This window comes from Nannospalax galili, unplaced genomic scaffold (genome assembly GCF_000622305.1).
Source record: "Nannospalax galili isolate Female #2095 unplaced genomic scaffold, S.galili_v1.0 scaffold426, whole genome shotgun sequence".
NCBI lineage: Eukaryota > Metazoa > Chordata > Mammalia > Rodentia > Spalacidae > Nannospalax > Nannospalax galili.
In genome coordinates this window covers 198,157-206,041 of record NW_008354494.1, presented here as the reverse complement: position 1 = coordinate 206,041, position 7,885 = coordinate 198,157, and the positions used below count along the sequence as shown (strand labels likewise).

Below are 7,885 nucleotides of genomic sequence, written 5' to 3'. Positions count from 1 at the left end.
TAACTTCAAAATGAATGAAATAAAACTTTGAAAATAAAAAAAAATCTTCTAAAGAAATCACAGTAAATTATAATCTAAGGTTAAAGCATCATTGGAAGAAAACATGACCACCTTTACATATACAGATTTTTTTCTCACAATTTTTATATTTTTTATTTTCCATTGTTTGATTTTTTTGTCTTTTTGAGACAGGGTCTCCCTGTAGCACCAGGTGTCCTGGAACTCACAGAGATCTGCCTCCCTCTACCTCCTGAATGCTGGGATTAAAGGCGTGCAGTATCACACCCGGCTGTTTGATATTTTTATAACTTCATACATGCATATAATATGCTTTGGTCAAATAAAACTCCCTTTTCCCTCTCTTTGAGTTCCTCTACTACCCATCCAATCAATTTTGGAATTAAACTTCCTGCATTCTTATTTTAAACCCTCTGAGCCTACTTACTGCTGGCTGTATGTGCATGGGTCTAAAACCACTTACTGGAACATGTCTAGTCCCTCATGGACAACAATTCTGAAGAAAATTAACTATTTAAAGCGTCCATCACAGTAGGAGTGATGGCACACACCTTTAACCCCAGCACTCAAGAGACAGAGGAATGATCTCTTTGAAATCACAGCCAGCCTAATCTACATAGACCGTTCCTGGCCAGCTGGCAACATAGGAAGACCCTGTGTCAAAAAGAGAAGCAAATGTGTTGTCATAAACTTGACTTGATAGGTCTTAACATATATGACAGAAGGCAGGAAATCTGGTAGGGGGGCTATGCAGGGCATGCAGGTAAGGGAGGGTGTGTAAATATAATTAGGTAATAAAACTGACAGCCTTAAAATAAAAAGCCTGAGCAAACAAACATAAAACACCCTAAAAACTCCCATAATAACTTTTAAAATGTCAAAGTACAAATTAAAAGAGAAATTTTTGCCATAATTAATTATAATAGTCCTAGTAGCTATATCCTTGATCTTGAAGTTATAAAAATATTAAGAAATAAATAAGCTATGTAATTTAAGATATTTAAATGTTACGACTAACACATCTATGCAAACCTTTATGGAAAAAAATAAATTCTTTAGTGTTTTTCGAAAAACAATTTTTCATTTAATATCAAGAGCATTTTGTTGATTTTAACCTTGATTTATACAACTCTACATGTAAGTAATTTCCTAGAGAAAAATATTAGTTATAAACTCAAGAGATCATCATTGCTAATTAATATAAACACATGAAAACATTATATATTTAATAGTGATGTAATAACTAGTTACATTACACACTATCCATATGATGCAATTTATTACAGCTGACAATTTTCAGGGTACATTTTTCATGCAACAACATGTATGTTATAATCACATATTCCAATTGCCTCAAAGTATTTATGTGTATAATTTTTTCTAGTTTTATCAATTTACTTGAAAACTTCATTTTCCATTTTCTTTACATAAGAATAAAGTTGCATTGTGTATGTGTACAAAATTTTTATGTATCCGTTCATCTGCTGAGGGCCATTTGACTGCTCCCATTTCTGAGCTATTGTGAATAGTGCAGCAATGAGCATTGATATGCCAGTGTCTCTCTGCCAGTACGCAGAGTCCTTTGAGTATATGCCAAGGGCAAGGCCAGAGTATTTGTATTGTAGTTCTAGTTCTTGTTTTTCCTTATCCTTATAAATATCCAGACTGATTTTGTAGGTGGATGTGATATTTTATACTGTCTCCGGTAATGCATAGTGTGTCCCTTTCCCCATATCCAGTCAGGATTTGCTGTCATTTGTATTGTAGACTATGGCTATTCTAATGTTTTAACACAATAAAAACTGAACACATTATCCATATATAGTATCATATGATATTTTATCATACATAAACACTGTGTAATGTCTACACATCAGGCACATGGCCCGTTTGTTACTATTGATGCATTTTAAGACAATTTCAAGCAAAATGGAAAAGCACAGTTTCATTTGTCACTCTGATTATATTATTCACAAGTTAGAATAGCATTTGTTTATTACAATTACCATTGCTAAAAAAAGAAAGAATAACATGTAAAATGTCATAGAATGTACCACACACAAACACACACACACACACACACACACAAATATACACACGTACAAACACAATCTAAACCATTGCATTTTCTGAGCTTCGACAAAAGGTGATCCTTTGAAAGAGAGGAAGAGTGAACATTGTGAAAGCTTCTACCAGCTGAATATTAGACAAATCAGTAACTTTATACATTATTTTACCAATATTACATGTTTTAAAATGCATGCAAGTCTCAAGAATGCTTTCCCAGTGATATATGAGATACCTACTTGAAACTACTTTTCTCTGGTTCTTGATGCAGTATAGACTTAAAATCTCATAGGATGTACCCAGATCCTAATATCATTTGGACAATTTTTAAAATTTTTATTTATTATTTTGATTTTATGTGTATGAGTGTATTGCCTGCATGTATGTGAGTGCACCCATGTCATGCAATGCCGTGGAGGTCAGAAAAGGGCTTCATTTGCTCTGAAACTGGACTTAAGGATGGTTCGTGGCCAGCATGTGGGTGCTGGGAATCAAACCCGGGTCCTCTGTAAGAGCAGTCAGTGCTCTTAACCGTTGAGCCACCTCTCTAGCCCCTGTTTAGACAATTTTTATCTAAGCAGTTACACTGGAAATTGAAGTTTAACATTTATTTTTAAGTATTTTACTTATGATTTTTTATGTGTATGAGTGCATTACCTACATGTATGTAAGTGCACCTGTGTCATGTAATACCCACAGAAGGGGGCATCGGATCCCCTGGAAGTGGAGTTACAGTTGATTGTTAGCTAAACTGAGGGGGACTGAGAACTAAACCCAGGTTCACCATAAGAGCAGCCAGTGCTCTTAACCACTGAGCCATCTCTCCAGTCCAAGTCTATAATTTAAAGACAAAGAATAGTAACCTTAAACAGAGTGACTTTTTTCTAATATATCTCATGAAGAGAATATTCAAAAGCTTTCAACAAGCTTTGTTAAGTTCATATACTCCTCTGTCAAAAGAGGTTTTTAAAATCTGTTGTAGAAGTGCTTTTATTTATACCAGAAATCTTTTGAGATTAATGGGCATTTAGATTAGAAGGTCAGTGTGAGAACTACCTAGAAGGTGGGATGTGTTGACAACAATCATTTTCCCAAAACTCTCCTCAAAGACCCAGTGACCTCCTTATTCTGCAGGCTGTAGATGAGGGGATTGAGAGCTGGGTGATAATAGAGTAGAAAGCAGAGCTGATGTTTTCTCGTTTGGGAGTATGGTAGGAACTGGGAAAGACATAGATGATTGTGCCTGCCCCATACCACATCCCAACCACAGTCATGTGAGAAGAGCAGGTGAGAAGGGCTTTTTTTCTGCCCTCATTTGAAGGCATGTGGAGCACAGTGAACAGAATTAGTGTGTAGGAGGCCAGGATGGCAGCAAGAGGTAGAATTAGTAAGCTTGCATGCATCAAATAAAACATATGCTCAGATATGGAGGTGTCTGCACAGGCCAGCTTCAGCACTGGAGGGATCTCACAGAACAGGTGTTTAATCTCTTGGGATTTGCAGAAGGGATATTACATGATGTAGATGGTAAACCCAAGAGCACTTAGGGCTGACAGGGTCCATAATATGGCCACTATGAGCCAGCAGAAACTTGGCCTCATCAAGACCATGTAATTCAGAGGATGACAAATGGCTATGTACCTATCATAGGCCATGAAGGGCAGAAGGAGGTCTTCTGTACTAACAGTTCCATGAACATTTGAAGGGAACAACCCTCAAATGAGATGGTATTATCTCTGCTCAGAAAATCCATGACAACCTTGGGAGTGATAACTGATGTCATGAGAAGGTCCATGAGAGAGAGCTGCCCAAGAAGTAGGTATATGGGCATGTGGAGCTGGGCATCCATTGTGATGACCAGGATCAGCAGTCCATTGCTGGCCAGTGCCAAGAAGTACAGGGCTCTGATTGTGGCACAGAGCAGTTTAGGAGAGCTACTTTAATCTAGAATCCCAAACAAGGCAAATCAGTTTCCCAAGGTAGAGTTCCAGCGCTCCATTCTGTGTGTTCTCTTTATTTGCCTAGAAGCAGGTGGGCAGTGAAGTTTTGTTAATATGGACTCTAGTTTTATAACACCAGAGGACCCTCGATGTATTCAACTTGTCTCCAGGATGATAACATCTTTTCTATGAGTAAATAACATTGCTTATTTGTTTGTAAATTTCTAATATTTAAGTGAATCTTGATAAAATGTCTGTCTACAAAAATAATATTGCTTTTTGCAAATATCTAATACTTAATTGAATCTTAATAAAATGTCAATCTATATACAGAATAGGTAACATAATAACTGCGTACTATGAAGTCACCTAAGGAAAATGTTACTCAGGACATTAAACTTAAATTATCTTTCCAGAAAGATTAAATTCTCTTTCTCTTAAGATTAAAGAACTACTCTGACGTATAGTGTTTTAGTGTAACATTTGTCCAACAGCTTAAATATTCCAGTTAGTTTTTTTTATATAGAAATGTTTTATAATGAAGTTCTGTTATTTTCTTTGATATTTTTCTCATTTCCTTTTTAAAATATATTTTATTTTTAAGTTTTTTGAGCAGGTGCATGTATGCAAGTGTCCACAGAGGCCAGAGACATTAGATTCACTGTACCTGGCGCTAAAATCAGTGGTGAGCCACTCACCCCATGTTGTTGCTCTGAACTGAATTCAGGTTTCCTCAAGAGCAGTATGCACTAACTATTGAGATATCTCTGCATCCCACATTTTCTTTTTTGTGTAGTTTGAGAACGAATATGTCTATGAAGTCCTTGGTGACTTTCCCTGATAAATTCTACCCTCAAACTCCTGAGTGCTCAGATTTTGAGCGTGCACCTAAGTCCAGCTCATTTTCTACATTCCAAAAACCTTCATTAGTTTGTAGTGAATCCCATTAAAGACTAGTAAAACAAGGTAAAAACCTGTTGGGAAAGTGTTGATTTTAGATTTGAAACTTTATCATCCATGGGAATTTGTTTGCTTGTTTGTTTCACCAGGTTATTACACAATGTGTATGTGTGAGGAAACATGAGTACTGTTCCTCCCAAAGTAGCCTGTTTGTGCTTGGGAGAAATGATGACAAGCAGCAGAACAGCTCCTGACAGGAGCCTGTGAGATGCCCCATTGCTCAGGACAGAAGTCAACTTAGAGCACAAAGTTGAAGCTGTGAAAGGGAATCATCCTCGTATAGCGTGTAGCCATAACCATGTCGTATATTAACATTTCATTAGGTTCCATTGACTTCTATAGGGGTTATTGGTTTCTTGATAGTTAAGACCTGTAAAAACATGGAAAACATCTCTTCAGGTAGGTTTTCATGCACTTGAAAGATATGGGAAGTCATCAACATCAATACAGTCTAAAATCCTGTACAAAGAGATTCCTACAAAGGTTCTTAGGTCTGGATTAAAAAAGAAATTTTGTTCATCCCAACTGATTCCTGTTTTAGTTTTGTTATTAGACAAATGTTGTTTTTAGAAAAAAATTGTTATTTCACAATTTCGTATATGTACATGATGTGTTCTGCTTACCCCATCACACTCTTGAATCCACCTCCATCCAGCCCCCATCCTCTTTTGATATTTAAATATAAAAACAAAAAATAAATATAAAGATAAATGGAGCCCAAAACACTAGTGAATTGAACACTGTAGTTAAATCCTTGGGGTTTGCATTGGACTCTGTTTATTGACATACTGTGCTTAGATGCTACTTGTTTGATTAAAAGAGAGACAAATTATTTACCGTGGATGGTAAGAGGCCTTGATGCCTCATCACCTCAAATTCCCTTGTGCTCCCTTAAAATTGAGGATATTCCGGTATTAGAAAGAGGGAAGGATGTGGTGCTTCCGGTATTAGAAAGAGGGAAGGATGTGGTGCCCTTCTGTAGCACTTCATTGGTTATTTTGGTAGTTTTAAGAACCATGGCTTTGTGTCTGTTTTCAGACTGTTCTTGGGTCTGGATGTTCAGGTTTCTTTATTCCTGCTGTCCTCTGTGAGCAGAGATCACAGCTGCACTGAATAAGTAGACATTTGAAGAGATGCCCAAGCGGCGTTGTTGTGCCCCACCTAATGTCCCTGGAGCCTGAAGCAAGCCACGGTCTTATCCAGGAGCACACTGCTTGTCTTCTGGTGCTATGACCCACCCTCTTCTGTGTAAATCTTCAGAGGGAATTACATTCCAGCTTAAATGGCCTCCCTTAGAAGCGTTGATCTTGGAAATGGTAAATTAATGAATCCTCCTGGGTGTGTTTTCTCCATTGTTTTTCCTGAGTTGTTCTGTTAATTAATGTTCTATATGGCCCTAAGTATTTTCATCTCTGAAATCCAAGGTTCGACTACCATAGCCTCCAAGTAGCTGAGATTATAGGCATGTACTACTCAACTTTCATAGATGTTTCTTGAACTCTTAAGCAAACATTAGTGGCTTTTTCTAAAATTCTGAACTGAATAGATCTTCAGAGGTTCCTGATGTGGTAGGCCTTTGACCTAAGAGCATAAGGTGGGTTTCCCAGCTTCTCTGGAGTGTTGTTTACATTATCATAAATCCTCTTCTACTGTATTATTTCCAATTTCATACACTGTTGTGTTGGAGTCTGTGCATGCAAAGCTTCTCCTTCCCTCACTGGTAACCCAACAAAGGCCCTGTATATGCTTATGTCTTTGCAGTGCTGTCTTCCATCAGTGAGGATTGAAGCAACAGAGCTTAATTTTTCAAGCATTAGGTGGCAAACAAAAAAGAAATCCACACAGTACTAGAGTTATAGAAGGTCAATGTTAATTAAAAGTATTAACTCTTTCCAGAGAGAAAAGAAAGGTACCCACTGTTTAAATAATTTTAGATGTCATTTGTAATAGCAATGACCAAATTAAGAAAGGGATGTCTTTAAAAATGCTGAACAAAAGACCTTACAGAACCAGACCCTCTACGCTGCTAAATTTTCATCATTGAATGAAAACAAATTAAAAGCAAAAAGAATTTATCTCCAAAGACTGGCAATAAAATAAGTTCAGAAAGAATATATGTGATGCCTGCCTAATGGGATACATAATATATAAGGAATCATGGTAAGCTCAAAAACTGATTCAGTAAGCAAACTGACAAGTTCAATTTTTGAAATACAGAAATATTCATATGTTAAAATACATAACAAAAATCATAATATTGGAATGGGAGTTCATTGTGCATTCTCGATGAAAGTATAGATAAAAAGTATTAAAAACTTCATTCTTAGTCACTAAAATTGCCATGTCCTTTTTCATTTTAAATGAGGAAGTGCTTATGTGTAGTAAAGTAAATATTTTGTAGTATTTAGCTCTGCAAGTTAAAATGAACCAAAAATATCATGCAATAAAAACTTAAGTTAAAATTAGCTATAAAAGATTTCCATCCTACCAAGTGCTCTAGTCCCTTTTACAATCATCCCGTCTCCTCACACAACCACCACACCATTTGTCTGATCTGTTTACTTGTGGTGGCGCTACATTAAAAAAGGGCCCACTCATTTAAACCAATAGCGAGCCTGATCCAAAGTGTTTTGACTTTTCTCAGAACTGTCCTCCTCGAACAAAAGGCATATTCCATTTATTGAACAGGAAAAGCAAACATGATATGGGAAAGAAATGAGGAACTTTGTATTAAAGGATCTTTAACCATAGCTTTTATCAGGTAAGAACATGCCTTTTCTGACCCCTACTAACCCAGAAAAGCATATAATATCACAAGCAAATATATCAACCCAAGCCCACATGTTGCTTGCAACATATACTGTATACTGCAAATAATCCACTGCTTTCCACATGACTAC

The 7,885-nt window shown here is 36.6% G+C and overlaps 1 pseudogene; it reads right to left on the bottom strand.

Annotated features, from left to right (window-relative positions):
* Nucleotides 1-3,168: 3,168 nt before the first annotated feature.
* On the bottom strand, nucleotides 3,169-4,084 carry LOC103748899 (annotated as a pseudogene).
* Nucleotides 4,085-7,885: the final 3,801 nt, after the last annotated feature.